The sequence below is a fragment of the Ursus arctos genome, unplaced genomic scaffold, assembly GCF_023065955.2.
Source record: "Ursus arctos isolate Adak ecotype North America unplaced genomic scaffold, UrsArc2.0 scaffold_10, whole genome shotgun sequence".
Lineage (NCBI taxonomy): Eukaryota > Metazoa > Chordata > Mammalia > Carnivora > Ursidae > Ursus > Ursus arctos.
In genome coordinates, this window is record NW_026622764.1 from 8,898,759 (window position 1) to 8,926,492 (window position 27,734).

At 38.4% G+C, this 27,734-nt stretch overlaps 1 long non-coding RNA gene and 1 other non-coding gene across 11 annotated transcripts in view; one reads left to right on the forward strand and one right to left on the reverse strand.

Moving 5' to 3' along the window:
• Positions 1 to 27,734, forward strand: part of LOC113251513 (uncharacterized) — a 102,319-nt gene that overhangs the window by 54,983 nt on the left and 19,602 nt on the right. For 6 of the 10 annotated variants that reach the window (XR_007188936.2, XR_007188935.2, XR_006408903.3 and 3 more), the window contains 2 exons: positions 22,524 to 22,715; positions 25,495 to 25,551. This is a non-coding gene — a long non-coding RNA (uncharacterized LOC113251513). Of the gene's footprint in view, positions 1 to 22,523; positions 22,716 to 25,494; positions 25,552 to 26,444; positions 26,629 to 27,734 lie in introns of all 10 variants that reach the window. The other 4 variants (XR_008957563.1, XR_006408902.3, XR_008957564.1 and 1 more) reach the window with 2 other exon arrangements.
• On the reverse strand, positions 6,427 to 6,555 carry LOC113251557 (small Cajal body-specific RNA 20). Its single transcript, XR_003314535.1, has one exon. It is a non-coding gene; the product is annotated as a small Cajal body-specific RNA 20 (non-coding RNA).

A 27,734-nucleotide genomic window follows, 5' to 3' on the forward strand; every position in this document is an offset into this window, starting at 1 on the left:
CTCCCCCTGCTAGTGTTCCCTCTCTCGCTGGCTGTCTCTATCTCTGTCAAATGAATAAATAAGATCTTTAAAAAAAAAAATCCACGTTGTAAGAGTGGCACAAGTAAGATTCCAAAGTTAAATACGTTGTCTCAAATCACGCAGCCAGTAAGTGTCGGAGCAAGGACTGAAGCACTGCTCTGCCCGACTCTGGGGCCTGTGCTCTTTCACGAGCTCGCCTGCTGCTGTGCTGGAGAGTACTGGAGCGCAGGGCGGGAGAGGAAGGAGACCCTGCCCTGGGTAAATGATAGAGCACTGCTCTTCATTATTCATCTTTTATATTAGAAACGGAGTGTCCATATGGAAACTGGCACGGCAGCAGCCTAAAAAAATGCTACTAACATTTTATAGCTCCTTATTCCTAAATTAAACTGATTTTCTATTTTTAGGGACATACACGCGGAGGTTGGTTCTCTGTGCTCCTTGACTGAGAGAAAAGCAAGGTTATATTGGAATTGTGCTTCAGAGATTGAAATCAGTTCCCTTCTGTTTTATGAATGGATTGCAGTGAATATATTTGGCATTTTATAATTTTTCTTACCACTCCCATTATCTTTTTTCTAGCTCACTTTTCAAGTGACAGAGTGATTTATTGACTGTCTTTTAGAAGTTCCATTTCACTGAACAAATGGTGAATATAAAAATCTGCGACTTGACCTAACACTGACTCAGATATTCAAAAGCTTCATTTGATTAAAAAGAATTCACAGAAGTGGAGACCAATAAATGTCAGATTATAAGAAAACTGAGAAAATTCCAAGATTTGTTCTTTTAAAACTCAGCAGGAGATAATCCAAATGACATTTTCTTTTAGGATAACCAGAGTCTGGGTCTGCTTTCTCTTTGTAAATTACACATGGCTGTCTGCCATTGACTTCCATTATCTTCACCTAACGAAACCCAAACTCCTAGCACATTTCAAGAAACAGCCTCAGTAAACATATCTTCTTTACTCTTCCTGCCAAAATGCAGAGCAGATTATGCACAGGGGGACTCGAATGGGTAAAGCCAGCGTGTATTGGAAGGGGAAGCCCCAAACCAAAATAAAACTTCTATATTCTTTTGGGAATTGCTTAGTTATAAAACGTCTGGTAATTACTTATAAAAGCAAAAGACTGGAAAGAACCCAAATGATCATCAATAGAGAACTGACTAAAAACAGCAACAACAATGACAAATCACTATGCAGCCTGCATTGTGTTAATTTTTTTTTTTAGGTAGGATAATGGTATTGTGCTTAAGTGAGATAATGTGCATATTATTAGTAATGAGTATTGAAATATTTAGTGATAAAATGATACCACATCTGTGATTTTATTTAAAATTCTTTAGCTAAAATAAAAAAACTTCTCATTTCAAAACAAAACAAAACAAAAAAAAAACGACCTAACAAAATAAGACAAGAAAACCTCTAAGAGGTAAAACCAAGTATGACAAAAATGTTGATAAATTTTTAACTCTGAGTGGTGGGTATATGGAAGTTTATTGTGCTGTTCTTTCTACTTTTATGTATGTTTGAAAGTATTCAGGGGTGTCTGAGCAGCTCAGTCAGTTAAGCGTCTGACTCTTTCTTGATTTCGGCTCAGGTCATTATCTCAGGGTCTTCAGATTGAGTCCCACATGGGGCTCCACACTGAGCATGGAGGCTGCTTAAGATTCTCTCTCTCCCTCCCTCTCTTTCTCAAAAATAAATAAATAAATAAATAAATAAATAAATAAATAAATAAATAAAACTTCCTTTAAAAAAAGTATTAAAAATCGAAATATTTAAACACTGATAGAATCTAAGAATTAACAACCTGCTTCTTGCCACTTGCTGAAGGATGTATAGCCAAGCATTTACATTCTTTCCTGTGCTTCAGCATCCTTCTGTTACACACCTGGAGCAAAGCCACCGAATACAGTACTCAGGTATAACTAACTATAGGCTCATGGAAGTATCCCATAGATCAGGATAAGTAGTGACTTCATGGAAAACTGGGCTACAAACCCCATAAATGGAGAATGTTCTCATTTCCATTGGTCTTGGGAAAAATTATTTACAGCCTTAATTGTTTAAAGCAGTCAAGTCACTGTTTAACAAACGTGATTCAGTTTAGACTGGTTGGGATTCTAGCAAAATAAGATCTTGTTATTTAAATACTGTTAATAAGATTGGAAAGAGCCTTTCAAATGTCTGAAAGCTGCCAGATAGGGTTTGTGGCCTCAGGTACATGTGAAAGAAGGTGCTAGTTTAAGTCTGGAACCTTCACTCCCACACTAAATCCTCCAGAACCCTCTCCACACTCAACCTCATCCTGCCTCTTCCTGTGCAGAGCTCAATGCACATATGGGGGACCCCAGCTGGGTCAGTACCACAGTCCCAAACCACTCAGGACCTTGCTCCACTCTCCTCCTGCTTACTTTATCCTATAGATAGCTACTTTTACTTGGGAGATCCATAAAATCCAGGGGTGTGAAATAATTGCAATTTGGGGGGATTGATTCTGAGTCCAAATTAAAGTGGAGACACTGGAAAGGAGCTTAGAGAGTCCCAGGCCGTAGTACCCTCTACTCCCAGCAGAAACAAACACAAGTCCTTCCTGGAGGTAATAATCCTGTTATGGCCTCCAGTTTCCCTGCAGATTAAAATCAGCCGAATATGAGCTCATAAGAAAAAACCATCAAACGCCCAAGAAAATAAGTCACCATGAATGAAACTCAGCAGAAACAACAAAAACTTGAGCCAGGGCTCCAACATTTCAGATATTGGCATCATCAGACACAGGATATGAATGAGTTTATAAAATGTTTAATAAAATGAAGGGTACAATCTAAAAATAAATCATTAAGAGGTGATCAAAAATGACCAGTTATATAAAAATATGATGATACCACATGGCGAAGTTGGGGTGATCTCACAAATGCAATGTAAAAAGGTACAGACCTACTATGGAAAATAGTTAACTATTTTATAAAACTAAACACGTACTTACAATGCAACCCAACAGTGGCACTCTTGGGCATCTTCTCCAGAGAAATGAAAACTTCTGTTTACTCATACATTCATGCATGAATGTTTATAGCAGTTTTATCCCTAAAAGCCCCAGACTGGAAACAACTCAAGTGTCCTTTAGTGGGTGAATGACTAAACATGACTGCATCTACATCACGGGCTACTCGCCAATAGAAAGGAAGCAATGACTGATACTTGGAGCAGTAGGATGAATCTCAAAGAAACTATGCTGAGTCAAAAGCCAAGCCCTAAAGTTTATATGCTGTGTGATTGTATTCAGACAACATTCTCTACATGACAATGCTTTATATAGAGACAGTGCATTAGTGGTTGCCAGGGGTTTGAGAGAATTTGAGCAGTTGGGAGGAAGGGACGCTGATGTGGCTATAAACTCAGAGCATGAGAGATTCTTGTGGGGGCAGAATTTTTGTCTGTCTTGAATATAGGGGTGGCTACATGGGTGAATCTACGTGTGATAAAATTGCCTAGAACTAAACACACATGCAAGTGCATATAAAACTGGTGGAATTCGTATAAGATGCATGGATTTCATTAGGATCAATTTCCTAGTGTGATATTGCTCAATAATTATAAAGGTGTTACCACCGGGGGAAACGAGGTGAAGCATATACGGTGTTTCTCTGCGTTATTTCTTTCTTATAGTTGTGGGTAAACCTACAATTATCTCAAAATGAAAAGTTTAATTAAAAAAAACAAAAAACTATATACCATTCTTTTTCTTTTTTTAAAAAATTTTCTTATTATGTTATGTTAGTCACCATACCTATATACCATTTTTAAAGCAACAAAAATGGAAGGTACATTGACATAACTTTAACAAAATATGTGCATGATCTATGTGGACAAAATTTTTAAACTGTATTAGCAGACAACTAGAAAAGATATAAATAAATGGAAAGATAATACACATTTATGGGTTGAAAGACAATATTGTAAAGATAATATTGAAGGTAGAAATCCATAAAATTCCAATAAAAATTCCAAAATAATTTGTTAGGGAAGTTGACAGGTGGATTCTAAAATTAAAAGGCCCAAGAATACTTAAAATACCTCCAAAAGGAATAAGATGGAGGTATTTATGCTACCAAATTTGAGGACTTCCTATAAAGCCATGGAAATCGGTATCGTATGCTTATGATCATACATAGACAAATTACCTAATGGAAAAAAGTCATGTACACATGCAAATTTCTTTATAATAGTGCAACACATAGTGGATTGTCCTGGGAGAAATTGACTATTAGCAAATTTCATTGGACACTTGGTTATCTAAATAAAAACTGAAAGTAAATTACTACTTTTTACCTTTCACGAGACTAAATACTTAAATATGAAAATTTCAGAAGAAAATATAGGAAAATATTTTATGACATAGGGGAAAGAAATAATTTCTTAAACATGATACAAAAGTATCAACAAAGCAGGAAAGATCGATAAATTTGGCAAAATTAAAATCAAGAACTTTGGTTCACCAAGACCCTGTAAAGAAAATGAAAGTAGAAGCTCAAACTGGCCAAAAATATTTATGAAGTATAAAATCAGTAAAACATTAATAATCAGAATACAGAAGAACTATAAACCAAATAGAGAATGTCAAATCAATAGAAAATTTAGCAACATATAGAAGAGGCATACAGAAAAGGAAATACAAATGTCCAATGAACTTATGAAAAGTTGCTCAATCTTAATCAGAAATGTCATTTAAGACAACATTTTTATATCACTAGATACCATTTTTATATCACTAGATTGTGATACCATTTGTCAAAACCTATAGAATGTGGAACACCGAGAGTGAACCATAATGTGAACTCTGGATTTAGGGGTGATAATGATGTGTTGGTGCAAGTTTATGGATTGTAACAGATGTGGTAGTCTGGGATGCGATGTTGATATTAGGGGAGGCTGTGTATGTGTGGGAGAATGGGGGCGCATTGGAACTCTAAACCTTCTCCTCGATTTTGCTGGGAACCTAAAACTGCTCTAAAATGTAAAGCAGTAATGTATCAATGCTAATTTCCTGATTGAATTGTGGCTATGTAAGAGCATGTCCTTATATAAAGGAAATATACCTTAAAGGATACAGCAGTGATAGGGATCATGTCAGCAACCCGCGCTCAAATACTTCAGGGGAAGAAAAAATGTACTTGCAATTTCTCTTTAAGTTTGAGATCATTTCAAAATTAAAAAAAAAAATTTTTAATGAAGCTGATCATGATCAGTGGTCTAATGGGAAATTTCAGTGTTTTCAGGTTTTTTTGCCCGCTATTCTTGTTTCCCCAAGTTAGAGGCATATAGACTCCTAGTCACTTTGCAAATCTGCAAGGCCCCAGGGGAGCAATTATTCGCAATCTGGTGTTCACTTCAGATAGCCACGTTTTCTTCAGGGCTGACTCAGGTTGCTGACCCAGTGACTAAGAGTCTCCCCTAGGAGACAAGTTATAAATGGCCATCTGCCCAGGTGCAATTTTATTTTTTTTTAAGGTTTCCATTTCTGTGTTCTAAAATATAGGGATGTCAGATATAGGTTTGAGGGCATTTCGGGCCATTCCGTCAGGCAAAATAATGGAGAGTCTCAACCTGTCCATCATGCACCTTCCTTCCTCCCCCAATGATGCTTTTGGCATTTCCCAAACCCCCTCTCCAGTAAGCCTTCTCTGTCTGTGCCATCTTCCTTCCTGCGTGGACCCAGCTCAGATGGACCACCCTTCTGAGCAGCTAGAGTCCTATGCTTGCTGCTGATGGTCTACTTTTTAGAACTTTCTGGGTTTCTTTTCTTTTTCTTTCTTTTTTTTTTTTTTTTTTTTTACGGTTACACAAAAAGTGGTTTATTGCTTTTAGAACAAAATAAAGTCCTTTCAGAACTTTTGTTAGTGAAGAAAAACTGTTAAAATTTGAAAACTTTTCTAAAATAATATTTTGTCAGCTGATGGAAGTTGGCACTTCAACCGAGACAACTTCCCACTTGCAACGGTGTGGAGCCTGAGTTGCCGGGTTAGACAATGGCTAACCTAGAAGCCGGGCTTGCACTCGTCGCCTGTACACTGAGCATCAGGCCTGACCTCCTTGCCCTTGCGCCTGCGGCGCTCCTTCTTCTCCAGCACCCACTCCTAGCTCTTCCTCACCACCCCGCGCCTCGCAATCCTCTATGGGCCCCTGTTGAGGTGAGTTTACTTGTTAGCTGTTGCCTGTGGGGCAGGCAGGGAGCCAAGCCACTTTTGGGACAACACAGGCTAGGATCCGCTCATGAGAGCCTGGCACTATCCAAGGAGAGCTAGAAGTCCCATGCCCGGTGCTGCCCCTTCAGACCCTAGTCCGGCTGTGGGGTCAGCAGTCCTGCGATAGCCCAAGGGGCGGCTCCCAGCAGCTACAGATGTCTGAGGCAGGAAAACAAGGCTACCAGCTCATGGCAGCCCTAACAATGATCCTCCAGAGCCGATCTTGGCCTCCAGCCTTGGCTGAGGAGAAAAGGGACCCCTCATAGCCCCACAGGAGAGGCCCTGGCTGGGTTTCTTTTCATAATCGAGATTTACCTCTGAATATAAACTAAGTTTACTATAAGCCCAATGAACACAAGCTGGATTTAAATCTAGACCTGTATCTAGTGGGAGACTGAGTGGCTTTCAACCTGGTGGGAGAGCCTCCAGGAGAAAGGTAGAGGAACGTCCAGTTGGGTTTGGAGCGCTGGCTGTTGTGGGTGAAGCCACTGCTCGTAGGACTCTTAGTTACCCCTGTCATCTCTCAAGCCTTCGGGAAGGATTGGTTTCACTTCATGGTTAAGGCTTGGATTTTGATTGTTAAGGGACGGAACAGTAAAGCAAGAAGAGCTTCTCAGCCAAGGCTGAGGGCAAAGTTAGGGAAAGTTGGTCATGAGAAGTAAACAGACTCTTTGTTATGTTTTCTAAATTTTCTGCAATGGGTACACAGTGCTTTTATAATCAGGAAAATAGTCATATGTAAGAACTGTACAGATACACGGGCCAATAGTGAGTGGCATGGTGAGCGTTTGAGGTCACAGGGAGTCCCACAGGGAAGCTATTTTGGATGGACACCTACTACTCTTCACCTTTTTCTAACTCTAGTGTAAGAACACTAGATCTACAAACATTTTTTGCTCTTGAAAAATAAACTCAAACTTGCCCTTTGCATTAACGATGCCCACTGATGTCAGTTTTGAGAGCATGATTGACAATGAAAAAGTAAATTCAATATAGAATCAGTGGTAACTTTAATGAGAAATTATGTTATTTACTCCAGATACTAGTCCTGTACCAATAATGTGGTGAGAAGCTGTTGAATTTTCCTTAAAAGGTATGTTGTATTTGTTTGTAAGTCTGTGAGTCACTATTTTGATTTAATTTTGCAACACTTGACTTCATAGTCTTCCTTTTCTTTTTTTAAAGTTGGTAAAAAATTAATTGTGTCACTCACTTGGAAAATTAATATTGCAGGAGACGCCAAGGCATTCTGCAAACTTAAAGATCGTTTAAATGTAACTCTTGAGTTGGCTGGAGACTTACCATTAATTATTTAGAGGTTTTCTGAGTTTTTGTATTGAAATCTTAGTCATTGTTTAAAATGTATCACTTATAGTTCTTCTTTCAGTTGCTCATTATTTATTCATCAAACTTATTTTGGGTTTCTGCTCTGTGCCGTTATGTGCCTCGGTAAATAATTGATTGATGCTTGCCTTCAGAGAGGTTACAGTCTAGTAGAGGAGATAAGATGCATATGAGAAATAACTATACACATCAGACCGTGAGAAGTCCAGCAAGAGTTAAGATAGGTTATGTGGAGGTAGAATAGTGAGTGTGGTGAGGAAAGAGACAGTGAGGCTCTTCTCAGGGGAAGGAAGAATATGGCAAAGGAAGGAAGGCAGAACCTGAGGTATGACGTGAGAAGAGAGAGTAGAGGCTACAGCTTACATGGAGGCTAAGGCCTTTGAACACTATGGTTTCTGTGAAGTGCACGACAGGTTTGTGGGCTTTACGTGTTGTGTTCGATAACAACCTCAAACCCGTTATAGGTGACAAGTAGGTTTCTGTGTGCCATGGTAGACATATTCTCATAAGGTAGCCCTTTCACTTGGTTGGGGGAGTGGGCTTCATCTGTTCTGTTGGTGAACTATTTCACTCTCCCAGTCATTGATGAAGTAGGGTCTTTTTTGTTTTGAACTTCACACCTGCGAACGTCCATTTTATATGTCAACTTGACTGGGCTACCTTCCCAGTTAATCAAACATTAGTTGAGGTGTTGCAGTGAAAGTATTTTGTAGATGTAAAGTCCATAATCAGTTGCTTTTAAGGACGATTGTCCTAGATAATCTGGGTGGGCTTGATTCAATTCACTGAAATGTCCTAAAAGCAGAACTGAGGCTTCTCAGAAGAAATCCTGCCTGTGGACTGGAGCTTCAGCCAGTGCCCCTCCTGACAGCCCGCCCGTGGATTTCAGACTGGCCTAGCTGGCTCCCATAGGCACAGAAGCCAATTCATTCAACAAATCTCTTAATATAGATCTCCTACTGGTTCTGCTTCATTGGTTGAACTCTGACTGATATGATACCCAACACGAAGATTTTTACACTCCCTTTTCTAATTATGCTCCTTAGTTTCCTTTACTGAAAATTTTTCTTTCCTAGTGGTCTAAGAGATGTCAAATCCTCCAACTTTTCTTTTCCCAGGATTTGTTTATTTTATACTGTGAACTCCAAAACTTGTGATTTGGTTTTTAACAAGTTGATTTTACTCTATTTCTTTATTCTGTACTATCTAGTGATTGTTCTTTCTAGTATGTTCTTTCTCTCTTTCCTATCCATCAGTGTCTGTTTTACTCCTAGGAATTAAGTTCTACAGGGACAGGGGTCTTTGACTGGTTAATCTATGTTTGCCAAGCACCAAGAACACTGCCTGGTACATAGGAAATATTCATTATATGTTTACTGAATGAATGAATGAATGAATGAATGAATGAATGATATTTCTTTGTATATATCCATCTATGCATTTATACGCTGCTCATACAATGGTAACATCATTACGTAAAACATTTCTTTCTGTCTTCACTGTGAGGTTTGTTGGTGGGAGGCAACTATTTTGGGTAAGCAAATCTGATTTGAAGATCCAAACTCTCCATCGGGTTTGTAATTCCAAGATCTAGACATGGGGTCAGATATAAGGTAACTAGTAACTGGCTGTAGATCTGCGAAATGCCCTCTAATTTAGCCCAAACCCAGGTAATTTAACCTCTGTTCATCGAATACCTGCATTTATCTCTCAATCAGTTCCAAACTCAGAGACAATTCAAGAGGGCTATATTAATTATACCCCGCAAACCATGCAACATGCATTTATGGAAAAAAATCAATTTTTGGTCTTTTCTGGGAATAACATGCTTTTTTGAGGGGAGAACCTATTGCTCTTCCGACTTGAAAATTTTTGTCCTAGTGGGAACTGCCAATCGTACAGTATTCAGTCCTATCGTCAAAGACGGGTGCACGACCTAAGTCAGAGTTCTTCCCAGGGATTTTTTTTTTTTTTTAATTGGAACTAAGGAAAGTAAGCCTGTTCTTCTCTTGTGTCATTCTGATATATTTTATATTTTCCCTCTTTTTCATAAAAGTTTAAGATAGTGGTAGGCCATCTTTCTGCAGAATTAGTTATGAATTTTGGAATGGCATCTGGAGGCAATTCTAGAGCCACCTGACTAAGCATGCCATTGGTCCTGCAGTGCCACCAATCGAAATGAGAAATACTTGATTCAAAAAGGCCCCAGTACAGATTCTTATAGAATTTTCTTTAGTAATGCCAAAAATTTAAGAGAAGGGAAGGGAAAGATAGGGTGAGCTAGGAGGAGGATTCCTAGCTAAATTTAACTTTCTAAGTGGTTCAGATAGTAAGCAATAAGATGTCATTCAGTCTGGATTGTTGAAATCAGATTCAAACAGAATTATACCATCCACTGTTTTCTGTCTAATAAACGTACCAACTTTCTCAGTGAATAATCTTCGGTTACTGTCCTTAGAAGCCTCCCTAGGATTTCCCGATCTGGTGCTACATCGGGCATCCGCTGGTAGTCTCTCCTCTTGTTTCTCAACTGAATCTGGCACCCACTCTGCATTTCTTTATTATCAACTTCTCCAAGCCATAAACCCTGCCGGGTACAATAATATCCACATTCTTTTACCAGACATAATATTACTTAGTCTCTTTAGTAGTTTAAATCTTTCAAATTGTTCTCTAGTAATAAAATAGGAATGTATTTTCATCTGGGAAAACATAAAGATTTATAGTCTTTTGAAATACTGGGCTTGTCTTACTTTCATTCAATACAATATTTATCACTTTTGGTCATTAGAACATAATGTTCATCTCAAAGAAAGTCAATACTTTTATATGCTTTTGAACATGAAGTGCTGTTAGATTCTAAAACTGATTCAAGTAGACAATAGAGTGACTAAGCAATGGGATTTCGCCTCTTCTTTGAAAATCTCCCACTTGTAGAACTCTGTGATTTATGAGCCAAGCTGAAAAGGTTTATTAATCTCTCTGGTAATCAGATAATTATAGCAAAATGTACCTTACTTAGAACCTGGCAGAGGGGAGTTTGAAGTCAAGCGTAGGCAAAATCAGGGGAAACAAAACAAAACATTGAAGCTTTTCAGACATATGTAATCAAATCCATTTTGTTCAGAATAAGGAGCATAAAAGCATCCCTGTCCTCTGGCCCGGTCTGTACTACCCTTCTGTTCTTTTGACACTGGTGTATGTTTTGTTAAACACATTGTCAAGATAGCATCATTCCTCCCTTCTTGAATGTCTGTTGCCTGCCAGGCCCTGTGCCAGGTATCTGCTGCATACGAACGTGAAGAAAGCAGTTTCTTCTGAGGGGGAGCTTGTGATGTCCTGAGGGAGATAGGCATGTACAAAGTGTATAAGACAGACCTTTAAGTGTGTCCTCTTCCACCTTGAGGAAAGGGCCGGCTGTGGTGTCTCACACCGCTGTGGGATCTGGGCCTGGTGGGGCCGCAGGAGGTGGACCAGGAGAAAGGCTAAGGCTGAGTGAAAATGGCTAGCATCCGAGACTGAGAGCAGCTCTCGGGGGAGGGGGGGGACATAAAATTAGAGGCTAAGAGCTGGCGAATGCTGGCATATGATGGGACATGAGCAGCCTGTCAGGAAGAAGACAGGGATCTTCTTAGGGCCACAGTAAGGATTCAGGTACAGAGATCTTTTTTTTAATTAATTAAAAAAATTTTAACTTTTAAATTGAAATATACATAGAAAAGAGTACACAGATCATAAAATATACTTCAGTGAGGTCCAACACCCGTGTAACCTTGACCAGCACTTCAGAAGGACCCCCTCCACCACCCCCCTGCACCCCTCCTGGGTCATTACTATCTTCCTCCCCCTCACTGTTCCCATATTTGACTGGTTTTGAAATGCATATAAGTGGAAACATAGAGTATGTATTCTTTCATGTCTCGCTTCTTTTACTCAGCATTATGATTTTAGTACCTAAGTCTATTGTTGCATTTAGCAGGATTTCATTCTTTTTCACAGATGCAAAATATTCCATTGTGTGAATTTACAGAGATTTTCTATACTTTCTACCATAGATAGGTATTTACATTGTTTCCAGTCTGGGGTCTAATACAAATGTTACTTCAATAAACATTTTGTACATTTATTTACTACATCTGCATGTGTTCCTGTTGGCGGAGTCACAAGGGTATACACAGGACAACTTGAGTAGGTTTTGTCAGAGTTTTCCAAAGAGCTTGTATCAATTACACTCCCTCCACTGGTTGTGTTTGTCAGTTCCCACTGTTCCACAACCCTGTCCACACCTGGGATTGTCAGACCTTGTAGTTTCGGCCTAGTGTGTGTACTGTGCTGTATTATTACAGTTTTAGCCTACTTTTCCATAATTATGAATGAGATTAGACATCTTTTCCTATGTGTATTGGCAGTTAGGATATCCTCTTTGGTGAAATGCCGATTCAATTTTCTCATGATTTTTCTATCAGATTGGGTTTTTTTTTCCTTATTAATTTAAAGGCATTCTTTATAGATTCTGCCTATGAAACCTTTATTAGTCTTGTGTTCCACATATTTGTTCTTTCTATGTTCCTCAAATTTGCACTGTCTTGATGCCTTTTGGTAAACATTTTCTTTATTTTAATGGGGTCCAATTTATCAGTCTTTTCCATCTTGGTTAGTATTTTCTGTGTCCCTTAAAATTAGAACCACCCTATGATCCAGGAATTGCACTACTATATATTTACCCAAAGGATACAAAAATACGATTCAAAGGGGTACATGCACCCTGATGTTTATAGCAGCATAATCAACCATCGCCAAACTATGGAGAGAGCGTAAATGTCCATTGACTGATGAACGGATAAAGAAGATGTGGTATATATACACACAATGGAATATTACTCAGCCATCAAAAAGAACGAAATCTTGCCATTCACAGTGATGTGGATAGAACTAGAGGGTATTATGCTAAGCGAAATAGGTCAATCAGAGAAAGACAAATACCATATGATTTCACTCATATGTGGAATTTAAGAAACAAAACGGATGAACATATGGGAGAGGGGGGAAAAGAGATAAGGAAACAAACCAAAAGAGACTCTTAAGGGTAGGGAACAAACCAAGGGTTGATGGAGGGAGGTGGGTGGGAGATGGGCTAGATGGGGGATGGGTATTCAGGAGGGCACTTGTCCTGTTGAGCACTGAATGTTGTATGTAAGTGATGGGTCACTGAATTCTACTCCTGAAACCAATATTGCATGGTATGTTAACGAACTAGAATTTAGATAAAAATTGGAAGAAAAAAATATTTTCTGTGTCCCACTTAAGAAAAGTTTTCCTATCTCAAGATCTTGACGTTTTGTTTTTTTGCTTTACGTATTTAGACCTAAATTCATCTAGAATTTACATTTATATATAATTTGATGTTGTAAACAAGTCTAATTTTGTTTTCCATATAGATATCCAATTGACCCAGAATCATTTATTGACGAGATTGTCTTTTCCAAAGGGAAAAAAAGGTTGTCTTTTCCTACTGTTCTGCCATGCCACATGTATTAAAAATCAAGTCCATATATGTGTGGATGTATTGCTGGACTCTCTTCAGCCCCACTGCTATATTTATCTGTCCTGATGTCAGTACCACTCTCTCTTAATTACTGGAGCCTTACAGTATGTTTTCATATGTAGCTAGGTAAATTCTCCCACTTTATTCTTACTCTTTAAGATTGCTTTAACTATTCTTGGCCCTTTGCATTTCTATGAAAATACTAGAATTCAATGATCAATTTATGCTAAAAAAAACCTGTCAGTGCTTGGTTTAGGATTGCAATGAATCTGCATACCAATTTAGGTAGGATTAACATCTATAATATTGTTCTTCAGTTCATAACATGGCATATCCCCCCATTTGTTTAGGTTTTCTTTAATTTCTCTCAAAAGTATTTTATAACTTTCTGGTTTGACATTTTGAACACATTTGGTTAGATTTATTCCTAAATTGTTTTTTCTTGAGTTTTTTATTCTTATATATTCTTATATGTATTCTTAAATCTACTTCTTAAACTCATAGAGAAAAGTACATATACCATAAGTGTGGGTAGCTTTGTGGATTTTCACAAATCAAACATGACTATGTAGCCAGTACTCAGATCAAGGAACAGAATATTTCCAGCACCTTAGAAATGTGTTCAAGAAATAGATACATAAGAAAATATCATGAAGATATTCCCTGATGTTTTTTCTTCAAACTTTATTGTTTAAAACCTTTTGGTTTACAATTTTCCCACTAGTTTACAAAAACCTATTGGATTACAGATCCATGTGGAGATAGATGCCAAATTATTTTTTTTTAAGATTTTATTTATTTATTTGACAGAGAGAGACAGGGAGAGAAGAAACACAAGCAAGGGGAGTGGGAGAGGGAGAAGCAGGCTTCCCGCTGAGCAGGGAGCCGTATGCGGGGCTCGATCCCAGGACCCTGGGATCATGACCCGAGCTGAAGGTAGACGCTTAAAGGCTGAGCCATCCAGGTGCACCCAAATTAATTTTTTTCTTATATATGTCCAGTTGACTCAGCACTATTTATTGAAACAATCATCCTTTCCCTTTACATTGCAAAGTTACCTATGCCATCAAGCAAGTGGTTGCATACGTGTGGTTCTTTTTCTGGACTCTGTGCGGTTCTGTAAGCAAGTTTGTCTCTCCTTGCACTAATTCCATATTTTCTATTTCTGTATCTTCATGAAAGGTCTTAATATGTGATGGCACAAGGTGTCCAGCTTTGTTGCTCTTTAAAATTGTCTATACTTGGCACATTTAATTCCCATATAAATTTTAGAATCAAATAATTAGTTTTAATAGATAAAACCCCATTGAATTCTAATTGACTCTCGTGTATTAGTTACCTATGTGCTGCCTACCAAAATATAAATTATCCCAAACATAGTGGCTTAAAACAACAACATTTATTATCTCACAGTTTCTATGGGTCAGAAATTTGGGCGTGGCTTACCTAGATCCTTTGTTTCAGGGTCTCTCACAAGCTTCAGTGAAGGTATCAGCTGGGACTGTAGTCATTTCAAAGCTCAACTGGGGGAGAATCTACTTTTAACCTGGCTCATGATTGTTGGTTATGTGGGCTGCTCCAAGGTGGCAGATCGCTTCATCAAAGGGTGCAAGCTGAGAAAGCAACAGAGAGAAACTAACAGCAAGGTAGAAATCACTATCTTTTATAACTTTAATGGAAGTAACATCCCATCAGTTTTCAATGGGATGCTTTTATTTTACTATAGTAAGAAACACATAACATAAAATTACCATCTTAACCATTTTTAAGTGTGTAGTTCAACAGTATTTAATATGTTCACATTGTTGTGTTGTTACACATCTCTAGGGCTTTTTCATCTTGAATCATTGAAACTCTATATCTGTTAAACACTAATTCTCCAACTCTTGGTAAGCACTCTTTTTACTTTCCCTTTCTATAATTTGGACTGTTTCTAGACGTTTCGTATGCATAGAATCATACATTTGTCCTTTTGTGACTGGCTTACATCACTTTTGTCATATTATATTTATTAGACACAAGTCAGTAGGCTAAGGTCTCCATCAAGTGGAGGGTATCAAACGAAAGTGGAAGTAGTTGGAGATGGGAATTACTGGGATCATTGCTGTTGAGTTTAAGCATTTTTATATATTCTGAATTCTGGGCTATCATCAGATACACATTTTGCAAATATTTTATCCCATTATGTATAGTCTCTTTTCACTTTCTACTATTCTTTTATGCACAAAAGTTTTTAATTTTGATGAAGTTCAATCTATCTATTTTTTCTTTTGTTGCTTGTACCACTTTTGATGTCACAGCTAATAGTCCTTTGCAAATCCAAGGTCATGAAAATTTACCCCTATATTTTTGTCTAAGGGTTTTCTGATTTTAGCTCTTATATTTAGTTCATTGCTCCATGTTGATTTAATATTTTATATGATGTGAGTAGGGGTGCAACTCATCCCTTTGCATGTGGCTATTCTGTTCCAGCCCCAATTGTTGAAGAATCTATTCTTTCCTCATTGATTAGTGTGGGTATCTTTGTTGCAAAACAATTGGCCAGGAGCACCCAGGTGGTGCAGTCAGTTAAGTGTCTGACTCTTGGTTTTGGCTCAGGTTGTGATCTCAGGATGGTGGAATCAAACCCCTTGTTGGGCTCTGTGCTCAGTGTGGAGTCAGCTTGGAACTCTCTCTCCCTCTCCCTCTGCTTCTCCCCACCCCTCTTTCTAAAACAAGTAAATAAATCAAAAAAAAAAAGAAAAAGAAAAAGAAAATCAATTGGCCATAAATGTATGAAGTTATTTCTGGACTCTCAGTTTTTTTCCATTGCTCTATATGCCCATCCTGATGCCAGTGTCACATTGTCTTAATTACTATAGCTTTCTACTAAGTGTTGAAATTGGGAGATGCAGACCTTCCACTTTTGATCTTCTTTCTCAAGATGGTTTTGTCTATTGTAAGTTCCTGTACTTTCATATGAATATGAGGGTCAGATTTTTCATTCGTGCAAAAAAAAAAAAAAGCCATTGGAATTTTAATAGGCATTGCACTGAATCCATAGATTGCTTTGGGTAGTATTGATTACTAAACAACATTAAGTCTTCCAATCCATGAACATGGAATGTCTTTCCATTTATTTAGGACTTCTTTAATTTATTTCAGTAATTTTCAGAGCTTAAGTCTTCCACCTTCTTGGTTAAATTTATACATATACATAGGTGTTTTATTCCTTTGGGTACTACTGTAAATGGAATTGTTTTCTTTATTTCTTTTTTGAATTGTTCATTGCTGGTGAACCTTTTGACTTTTGAATCTCTTGAGAGTTCAACATTGAGCCTCTCATTTACAACCTCCAGAATTGTCAGATGCCTCTAATGGAGAAATGATACAAATGCTGGTCTTAGCACTTTGGACTTTCCTCATCTCCTGGATATTGGCTTTACAATTATACACTTCTTTGGTACAAAAATATGTTGTTAACTAAGATGTAGGCCTCAAAGTGTTTGTTTGAGTCAACTAGAGTTCAAAGTACAAGGCCAGACAGAGATAATACATGTTGGAGCATAAAGGTGAGAAAGAACACAGAACTGCTACCAGTCCTGACCTTGCCCCTCTCTGTGTCTCACTGACAAATTGTAAATTATGTCAATTTTGTTACCTGAATAGAAATGATTAAAGCCAGTGCATAGTGTGCTTTTGTAGATTAATGGAGAGAAACTGAGCACAGCTCCTTGTAAATGTTAACTGTCATTCCTAATTATAACACTAGAGAAGGAAATTAGTGAGAGGATGAGCTGATAAAACCCTGAGTAGGGTTATTAGAACTAACTTGGTATCTATCCCTTGTTATTTCATAAGTATGCCTATCTATCCTAAAGAATTTAGGATTTATCAGATTAACCTAACAAGATATTTTAAATTAAAAATGGTAACATGAAAAAAAATGGTAACATGAAATTAAAAATATTAAATTTGTTAGCTCTAAAATAATTTCTTTCTAAATGGAAAATTTTCCTTTAGAAAAAGATGAATATAAGTAAGTCTTAATTTAAATCTACACTGGAATTAGTGTCAAATTGAGGACATCCATAAAAAATGCTCTATAAACAAATATTTAAAAAAGGATATAGGCATATCTTTAAAAATCTTCAATTATTAAACTGCATTGGTAAAATCCAAAATTCAAAAAGTGATGGTTTTATTTGTATCCTGCTTCTGTGAATTTTTCCTGTCCCTAACTTTTGCCAGCTGTTATGGAAAAGTCTGTCACTTATCATATGAATAAAGAGAGAGTAGATGGATTTGTTTATATTTGTCACTACTGGTAAAAACGACTTTTACCCTGTGCTAATAGTGAGTTATTATCCCTATTTTCTCATATGAAGGATAACACTTCACTTTTTTCATTAGTTCAGCTACCAACCTTTTGAATAACCATTGATATGATTAAGTGACTTACTGACAAGTTGAGCCAACAAAATAATGAGAGCATATGTCAGTCTCTGAATATTTTTGTTCAAAATCTGATATTAATTTTTGAAAAGAAAACTAAGAAAGTCTTTAAAAATCTTTCTTTGTGAATTTATTACTGAAGTTTAAAAATATTTTAAGATGTTAAGGCAGCATTCCCAAATTTATTTAAGATTTCAGTTATTATTACTAGAACATAAAAGGTGTTTCAATGGTTAAACAAGTTTCAGAAACTTTGGGAGTTCAACCAATATAATCTGATTCTTTACTTCAGGACATTGCAAAATCTGTAATGTGATAATGCCCATTGTGAATATCTAGGAAAGTGAGTTTGGGCTAGGATTTATCAAATATCGGTTCCCAGAATCACAGAGTATATTTCTCAGCCTCTTTTCTTTGAAACACTCAGGAGAGAAATTTAAATTAGTAATCATTTGCCAATGGATCTACTTCAAAAATTTAATCCTTCATGCTCTGAAAAAATGTTATTTATTTATTTATTTATTTATTTATTTTAATAATAATTTTTTATTATATTATGTTAGTCACCATACAGTACATCCCTAGTTTTTGATGTAAAGTTCCATGATTCATTACTTGTGTATAACACCCAGTGCACCATGCAATACGTGCCCTCCTTAATACTCATCACCGGCCTATCCCATTCCCCCACCCCCCTCCCCTCTGAAGCCCTCAGTTTGTTTCCCAGAATCCATAGTCTCTCATGGTTCATTCCCCCTTCTGTTTACCCCCCCTTTCTTCTTCTCTTTCTTCTCCTACCGATCTTCCTACTTCTTATGTTCCATAGATGAGTGAAACCATATGATAATTGTCTTTCTCTGCTTGACTTACTTCGCTTAGCATTATCTCCTCCAGTCCTGTCCATGTTGCTGCAAATGTTGTGAAATCGTTCTTTTTGATGGCTGAGTAATATTCCATTGTATATATAGACCCCCATCTTCTTAATCCAGTCATCTGTTGAAGGGCATCTCAGCTCCTCCCACAATTTAGCTGTTGTGGACAATGCTGCTATGAACATTGGGGTGCATATGGCCTTTCTCTTCACTACGTCTGTATCTTTGGGGTAAATACCCAGTAGTGCAATTGCTGGATCATAGGGTAGCTCGATTTTTAACTTTTTAAGGGACCTCCACACCAAAGTGACTGTACCAATGTGCATTCCCACCAACGGTGTAAGAGGGATCCCCTTTCTCCACATCCTGTCCAACATTTGTTGTTTCCTGCCTTGTCAATTTTTGCCATTCTAACTGGCGTAAGGTGGTATCTCAATGTGGTTTTGATTTGAATTTCCCTGATGGCTAATGATGTTGAACATTTTTTTCATGTGTCTGTTAGCCATTTGTATGTCTTCACTGGAAAAGTGTCTGTTCATATCTTCTGCCCATTTTTTGATTTGATTATTTGTTTCCCATGTATTGAGTTTGAGAAGTTCTTTGTGGATCTTGGATCCTAATCTTTTATCTGTGTGTCATTTGCAAATATCTTGTCCCATTCCGTGGGCTGCCTCTTAGTTTTTTTGACTGTTTCCTTGGCTGTGCAGAAGCTTTTGATCTTGATGAAGTCCCACAAGTTCATTTTTTCTTTTGTTTCTCTTGCCTTTGGAGATGTGTCATGAAAAAAGTTGCTGTGGCCGATGTCAAAGGGGTTGCAGCCTATGTTCTCCTCTAGGATTTTGATGGATTCCCGTCTTACATTGAGGTCTTTCATCCATTTGGAGTTTATCTTTGTGTATTGTGTGAGAGAGTGGTCAAGTTTCATTCTTTTGCATGTAGCTGTCCAATTTCCCCAGCACCATTTATTGAGGAGACTGTCTTTTTTTCCACTGGATGTTTTATCCTGCTTTGTCAAAGATTAGTTGCCCAAAGAACCGAAGGTCCATTTCTGGGTTCTCCATTCTGTTCCATTGGTCTATGTGTCTGTTTTTGTGCCAGTACCATGCTGTCTTTTGATCACAACCTTGTAATATAGCTTGAAATCCGGCAACGTGATGCCCCCAGCTTTGTTTTTCCTTTTCAACAATTCCTTGGCGATTCGGGGCCTTTTCTGGTTCCACACAAATTTAAGGGCTGTTTGTTTCAGTTCTTTGAAAAATGTCATTGGTATTTTGATCGGGATGGCATTGAAATTATTGATTGCTCTGGGTAGCATAGACATTTTAACTATGTTCATTCTTCCGATCCATATTTAAATGTGATTTACTTTTATCTGTAAGATATGGATATTTCTTGGAAACTGACACCTCAAGATCAGTATAGTAGTAAATATGGCATCAACAGGTAATGAAATGATGTCTTAGCCCCTTTGGGCTGCTATGACAAAATACCACAGAGCAGGTAGTTTAAACAAAAGGAGTTCTGGGCTGGGACTCCAAGATCAAGGTGCCGGCAGATTCCTTTCCTGGGGAGAGCCCTCTTCCCAGCTTACAAATGGCTGCCTTCTCGCTGTCCTCACATGGTAGAGAGAACTGTCTGTCTCTCTGTCTCTGTCTCTTTCATGTTTCTTCTTCTGAGGGCACTAATGCCGTCATGAGGGCTTCACTGTCATGACCTAATTGCATTGTAAAGACCCCGCCCGCCAAGTAGGATAACACTGAAGTTTAGAGCTTCAACACAAAATTTAAAAATAAACTTATTTGTATGTTATTTTCAGAAGTTGCACTTCAAATAAAAGGACAAAGTCTGAAAAATAAAAACATAGGAAAAGATGTATTAGGCAAATACTAATTAAAAACAAATCAAATGAAACAGGCTTTAGGAAATAAAGAAGTGCCCAGTACAATGATAACATTTTCAATTCACCAAGAAGATATAGCAGTCCCAAACTAGGTCCATAATATAGCTTACATAAAGGTGAAAATTAGTGAAACCAAGAAATGCACAAAACAAGTGTTTTGGTGGAATATTTTAAAATCCTTGTCATAGTGATTGATAGCTGAAGAAAGAAATTTACTAGGGCTATAGAATATTTAAACAATGTAATCAATGAACAATCTTAATTAAATGGACATGTGCTCAACAACTAGAGAATGCACATTTTTTTTCAAATCCACACAACACATTTATAAAAAGGAACTACATACTATGCTGCAGACCAAGTCTCAATATAGCTTAAGAAGTGTTATTATACAGACTATATTTTCTTACTTCAGTGCAACTCAGGAAAAAATAAGTAATAAAAATAACTAAAAGTACTATGCATTTGAAAATATAAATGTGCAGTTTTAACACATTCAAAAAAAGATATTTTAACGAAAATTGGAAATCACTTAGAACCGATAATAGATACGCTATACATAAAAACTTGTGTGATGTAGGGACTCCTAGGTGGCTCAGTTAGTTAAGCATCTGACTCTTGATTTCTGCTCAGGTCATGTTCTCAGGGTTGTGAGATCAAGCCCTGTGTTGAGCTCTACATTCAGATTCTCTCTCCCTCTCCCTCTGCCCCTCCTGCCCTGCCCCAAACAAACAGAAATATAACTTGTGTGGTATAGTTAAAAACATACTTAATAGGAAATGTATATCCTTAGATTCTTATATGCATAAAGGAGACAGGATGAAAATCAATAAGGCTCAACTTAAGAAATAAAAAAGTACACCAGGAGAGCATCCATTTATACCATTCTATTTCTTTTTGTTTTTCATATTGATTTGTCACATAACACTTGATTTTACTTTCTAATCACCTTCAAAGTCTCTTTCCCATGCCCTCGTGTAGGTTCAGCTTTCCTGATTTCCTCCCCACTTAACTGGCTTCCTAACAGTATTCGCTATCATCCATATCCTCCTCTCTTTAGTCCATTCACCTCTTTGGTTAAATGCCTAAGTATTTCATTGTTTTTGATGCTATTGTAAATGAGATGTTTTATTATTTGTTTTCAGACAGCTCATTGTGAGTGTATAGGCAACTGGTTTTGTATGTTGATTTTGTATATTGCAACTTTGTTGAATTTATTTATTAGTTCTAACATTTTTTGGGGTATGTGCCTAGGAGTGAGATGGTCCAATCATGTAATAGTTCTATTAGTTTCTGAGGAGCCGTCATATTGTTTTCCATAGTGTTTGCACCATTTTACATTCCCACCCTTCCCAACGCTTACTATTCTCTGTGTTTTTGGTAGTAGCCATCCTGTTGGGTATGAGGTGGTTAGGTATATTTTTAAGCACATAAAATTCAACAGACTTCAGCCAATATTAAGCTTTCACTGAATGCATTAAATATCTTCTCAAAGCACCACATAGTGCAAATATCTAGTCTACATGGCCAGTAGTTTACCAAGTCTGTGAGAGCAGGGACCACACCCTAGCATATGCCTAGTGCAGTGCCCAGCACAGGTCCTGCATTTGGTAGAGATCAAGGTATTTTGGTTGCGTGAAGGGTGTGTTTCTATTGACAATGAACTTGGGAATGAACGATGTGGTGCTTGTTACCATCGATGGATGCCAGTGTCAAATGTGTGATTGCTGACAAGCTTAGGATTCAGGGGACCCTCTGTTTCCCTTTAGCAGCAGATTCGAAGTGAATGCTTGCCTTGCCTTGTTGGTTGGCATCAGTTGGTCTTAAACTTCAATGAATAGTAGAGAGTTAACATTCTGTGTATTCCCTGAATGCCCAAATGTCTTACATTTTAGAAAGAGCACAGTGGAGTAAGGAGACATGTTGAAGAACATGGCTCTGCACCTAGGAGGTATGTGACCTTTAAGAATGATCTGATCTCTCCAATGCCTTCATGTGTAAAATGGGATTATAATACCTATTTGAGGACATTGGCAAGGATTTAAATGAGGTAATATATGTAAAGTGCAACGCATATGTGTGTAGACATTGTTATAAATACATTTTAATTAATTATGTTTTTTCCTTTAATATGTGACCCCCCCCCCATTGGTAGGAGGGTTCCTGCACTAAAATCTGTGAATAAAGTGTAGAAGACTCCTAAAATTTCTCTGGATTACCTCATTAGAATTACGTCGAGCAGGGGATGAAAATCCAGCACTGATGTGCTACTTTGTAATCTACATGACACCAACTAGAGTAAGGATGGAGTGAGATCACCACATTTTCTCTGGACTCAGATAAAGAGGTGAGTTAAGGAATCAATGCCTGATCTCTGTCATTATGAATGTCCTTGATCACTATGGTGGAGTTTACACATACCTCCCTCAACTTTAATAAACATATTTATGTCAGCTAATATTCATTAGTGGGCATTCCTTTGAAAGGTCTTGAAGCAGTGAAGAAATTGAATTTTGCTCTGAGCATTCTGAAATTCAAAGATACTTTGTATCTCAGAGAAGACTTTATCCTCATGGTTTAAATCTGAATCTTTTTTTTTTTTTTAAGATTTTATTTATTTATTTGACAGAGAGAGAGAGACAGCCAGTGAGAGAGGGAACACAAGCAGGGGGAACGGGAGAGGAAGAAGCAGGCTCCCAGCAGAGGAGCCCGATGTGGGGCTTGATCCCAGAACACCGGGATCACGCCCTGATCCAAAGGCAGACGCTTAATGACTGAGCCACCCAGGCACCCCTAAATCTGAATCTTCTCGATGGTGGTTTATTCCATACCTTTGGCCCCAGATTAAAGGCAGGTTAGTATGTGTTACTAAACATGTGGGATGTGGTTTTATTTTTTTTTCCACCTATAATAGCACTGTGCAGTAGAAATTTCTGGACATTGGTGGAAATGTTCTGTAATTTTATTCTATGTCATAGAGTAGTCACTAGCTGCATGTGGCTATTGAACACTTGGAATGTGGCCAGTGTGGATGAGAAACTGAATTTTTAATTTTATTTAATTAGTTAAAATTTAAACTGAAGGGCACCTGGATGGCTCAGTCAGTTAAGCAATCTGCCTTCAGCTCGTGTCATGATCTCGAGATCTTGGGGCCCTGGGATGGAGCCTGGAGTAGTTGGGCTTCCTGCTCAGCCGGGAGTCTGCTTTTCCCTCTCCCTCTTCATTACCCCCCTGCCCAGCTCAAGTGCACGCTCTCTCTCTCTCAAATAAATAAATAAATAAATAAATAAATAAATAAATAAAATCTTAAAAAAATTTAAACTGAAATGGCCACATGTGGCTAGTGACTATCTTCGTGGCTGGCTGGACAGACCAGCCCAGCACATCTTTAGGAAAATGACAGTTGCTGTACAACCGTATGAGATACATTAGCAAATGGCCTCAACTGGGTAAACTTACTTGTGGCCCCTCACTCTGCCTTTTTTGTTTGTTTGTTTCAGTTTTATTTTCAATATAATGAAGGCAAAATGTTATTCTAAACCAAAACTGACCAATTATAACTGCTGCTGGAGATAGGTGCAGGGAGGAATAATTCATTCAGAGGGAAACTGTGTTTCTCTACTGCTTTTTGCCTTTTGTAGAGACAGGAGGGAAAGAGGTAGAAACAAAAGACTGAAATTTCAAAGCCCTGGTTAATTCCTCTACGTGCGACTGGAGGAGGTCCAGTTTAGAAAACTCTTCCTTTAAGGATAAATATTAACAACATTGTAGATATACAAAAGGAGACCCAGAGTTTTGTAGTGGGTGAAGAATGACTTCATTTGAATTTCCAAGTAAGAGAAGCAGGGAGTCCAAAACTAGGAGAACAGGAGGAGGGAAAGATGAAGATTGGGGAAGCATGGCGTTGCACTTGGTACAGAGAAGGGCAGGAGGGGGTTGTGCCCGCTGAGAAAGCAGCTGATGAGGAACCCCAGGCTTGGGAATGCGACTCTGGGAACAGGGATGTTTAACCTCCAGTGTTAATTTGATTGCATCCCTCCATTTGTAAGCACTTCTTCTGCGCTCCAATCTTTAGCAAACCCTACTCCACCCACAAAGCACTGTGCAGATTGTTTGGGGCAAAGGAAAGAAGAGGGGCTCTGTTTCATATGTGGATCAGCACAGAGATAAGTGAACAGCCTCAGAGGGGAGGTTCAGGTAAGATGGGAATGGCAGGACTAGCAGTGAAAATATTTGATTATGAGAATATGTCCCCTGATCATTCTGGAGGGATGACATAGTCAAAATCTCAAAGAGCCAAGTCACCTCCATGACATCTAAACTGCACAAGGAATAAAGATACTGAACATGTTGTATTAGCTTAATGCTTTCCCCCCATGCCGATCGATGGGATTCTGCACACAGTAAAATTTATGTCAAACAACAGGTGCCATTTCAACCAAGGGTTTTTTAATGCCTCGCCCTATTGTTTATATCATCAGCGATTCTGATTTACATTTACAGTGATCTCCTGAGTGTACCTCAGTAACTGAGTGTATACTTCGGGCAAAGAGAAAAATATCCTTTAATGTTGAAATGTATGCAACTAGCTATGCAGACAAAGGTAAAACCTCTGAGCCCCCAGGGGACTTAGAGATTGACAGGAGCTATGACACGTTTATAAAGAAACCAGACAGTCTTCTCTGGAAAATCCCAGGTGTAAATTAAAGCAACCACAACAGTCTTTCCTAGAAATAAGATAATACAATGAGAAACGTAGGGTTTTCTCTTGGCCCTGCCCTGAAATTCATTCATTTCCATGCCTCAAGCATCTCCTTTATTAGAATCTGGCCAATTGAGTTCCTTTCTGCTTGTCCTCCTTTTCTACTAGGAATCGGATTGTTAGCAAGCAGTTCACTACTTTACTTACTTAACTTACTTTCTTTTGAGCAAGTGGCTTTCAAGGCACAGGTTGCCACACATAAAGTTGTCAGCGCTCAGGAAACAATGTATTTGCCAGAACTCCACAATGTGTACTTCAAACACGCTCTCGAGGGCTTTGGTGTGAGGCCATCTGTTCATTTTGAAGACCGGATTTCAATATGCTGGTGATGGGACTCACGCATATTCTGTCCTGTCTTTTGCAGCTCCTCCTGCAGCAAAGAATCTTCCTCCTGGAATCCAGAAAAAAGTCCAAGTCTTTTGTGAGTTATTATTTGAAGCTGGTTCTGCTCTGGCTGTTGTCCCTTTGTTTTACCGGCTACTCTCTCCTGGGCTATCCCCGGCCCTGCCCTTTCATATCCTGTACCTCAGGATGTTTTCAGAGAGCGAAGGGGATGTGTTCATGACACACTTGGCTAGGAGGCAAAGGAATAACTTTCTGTCCTGGGTGAGTTAGTTACTCTTCCCTTTGAAGTTCCTTTAAACCTCTTCTTTGAGCTTCCTTTCCTCTGAAATTTATGCAGAGAGACTTGCGTGGGAAACAAGCACTTGTTTTACTCTGACACAGGGCCCTAAATCCCTGTTTATGGTCCCCTTAGGGTTGCCTGGACAATGTGACAATCCTTGGTTTAGGCTAGGCATGGGCCTGTGGCTTACAACTGAATTTCTTATTTTTCCCCTTTTCCTATAACACGGCGCTTCACTCGGTAAGGAGTAATAGTGAGGCTTGTGGGTTCTGAAGCCAAGTTTGGTTGTGGATCCTGTCACTTCAAAGAGCGTTAGGTACTACGGTTGTTATTAAGTTTGGGAACTTCTCCTGAGAGTGGAAACCAGAGGAAGCAGCAAGGGTCAGAAAAAAGCAAAACAAAACAATATCAACCATGCCAGGAAAACCAATGTTGTTTCCTGGACAGTCTTGTGTGTCTTGGTAAGTTTCCACTTCTGGAAACCATGGCCAATCAGTGTAACTCTTTGCTACCCCCTTGGGGTAAATCTGGACTCATCCTTGGTAAAGACTGATGTATGGCTTGAATGGGTGAGCAATGAGGGAAAAAAAAGTATGTGGTTTCCGCTCAAGACCTCAGATCTATAAAATGATTTGCTGAGAATAAATCAACTTCCTTGCACACATGGTAATAATTCTTCTTTGTTACAGGAATGTTAGTGGCAAAGTCTTCCTCTTTATTCCCCTTTCTTCTTGTGATGGTATCAACATTGGATTTTTTGACTTTTTAATGCAAGATTCCAGGATCCCCAAATGATTATTTCTACCTGAAGATTAAGAAAGGGATGGAATGCCAGGCCGATGTGACATCATTACATGAAAAACATCAGTTCAGGTTATATCAGATTATATTATCAAATTATATCAGATTAATCAAGAGAGTTGAAGGCATGCTGCCATCCAGTAGCATCAGAATCTCAGCAGATTGAAGTAAATAAGGTTTATTTTCACCTATATTTCCACCAGAGCAGGCCGGGATCTATGTTCTGCATCGTCCCTGTGCCAGGTCCCGGGCAGTATGTATGGAACATTGCAGGTCATTGTGCTGGAGGACAAAAAAATCATCTCAACTATTTAAAGATTCTGACTGAAAGTGTCAGCCATCATTGTCGAAAGCAAGTCACATAATCAGGTTCCCAGAAAATGGGAAGAACTGGAAATACTTTGGGAAAGGCACTGCTGACTCTCATAGGCGTCTTGATCAATTTTTCAAGTGTAAACTACTGGTGGGGTAAAAGGGAAAAATGTAAACTTACGGCCATTCATCCTTCTGGTATAGTCAGTGAAAATTTAAGGGGGATTATTCCAGTGGTTTGTGAGGATGCACTTAGTGAGATGAGATTAAACACAACAAGTCGGAACGAGCTTTCAAAATGAGATGAGTGTCTGGATCTCATCCTTTGGCCATTTCCATCCATCTCTCTGCCAACAGTAACCATGTTTGTTGGGGGCAGCAGATGTGTTCTTTGGAGTCCTGCTCCTCTACACTAGCTTGCCTTCTCTCCCATCTGAGAGCTAAGAAAATATTAAAGGAATGATTCATTCATTCATTCATTTGTTTATTCACTTGCTCATCAGTTGGCTTCAGAAACATTTTTTTGAGTAAGTGCTTTGGCGCTAAACTCTGGAGATACAACGATATATAAAGCATGGACTGTACTCTCAAAGATTTCACAGTCTACAAACGCACACAAAACATAACCAACTTATCTTGTACCAACAGTTTTTATGACAATAGAGTCGGGGGCGGGGGTTAGGCTGGTAAATCCCATGGTGGCAAAAACTACAATTTACTACTTCTTAGTGATTATGGCCAACACTAACTCTAGATCGCTCTGGAACTGTCCTTCCTCCAGCATTTGCTGTTCAAAGTCTGAAGTCTTAGCCAATCCTGTCCATACAAAAAATTTCTCAGCAAACAATATTTATCAGGTGGCTTTT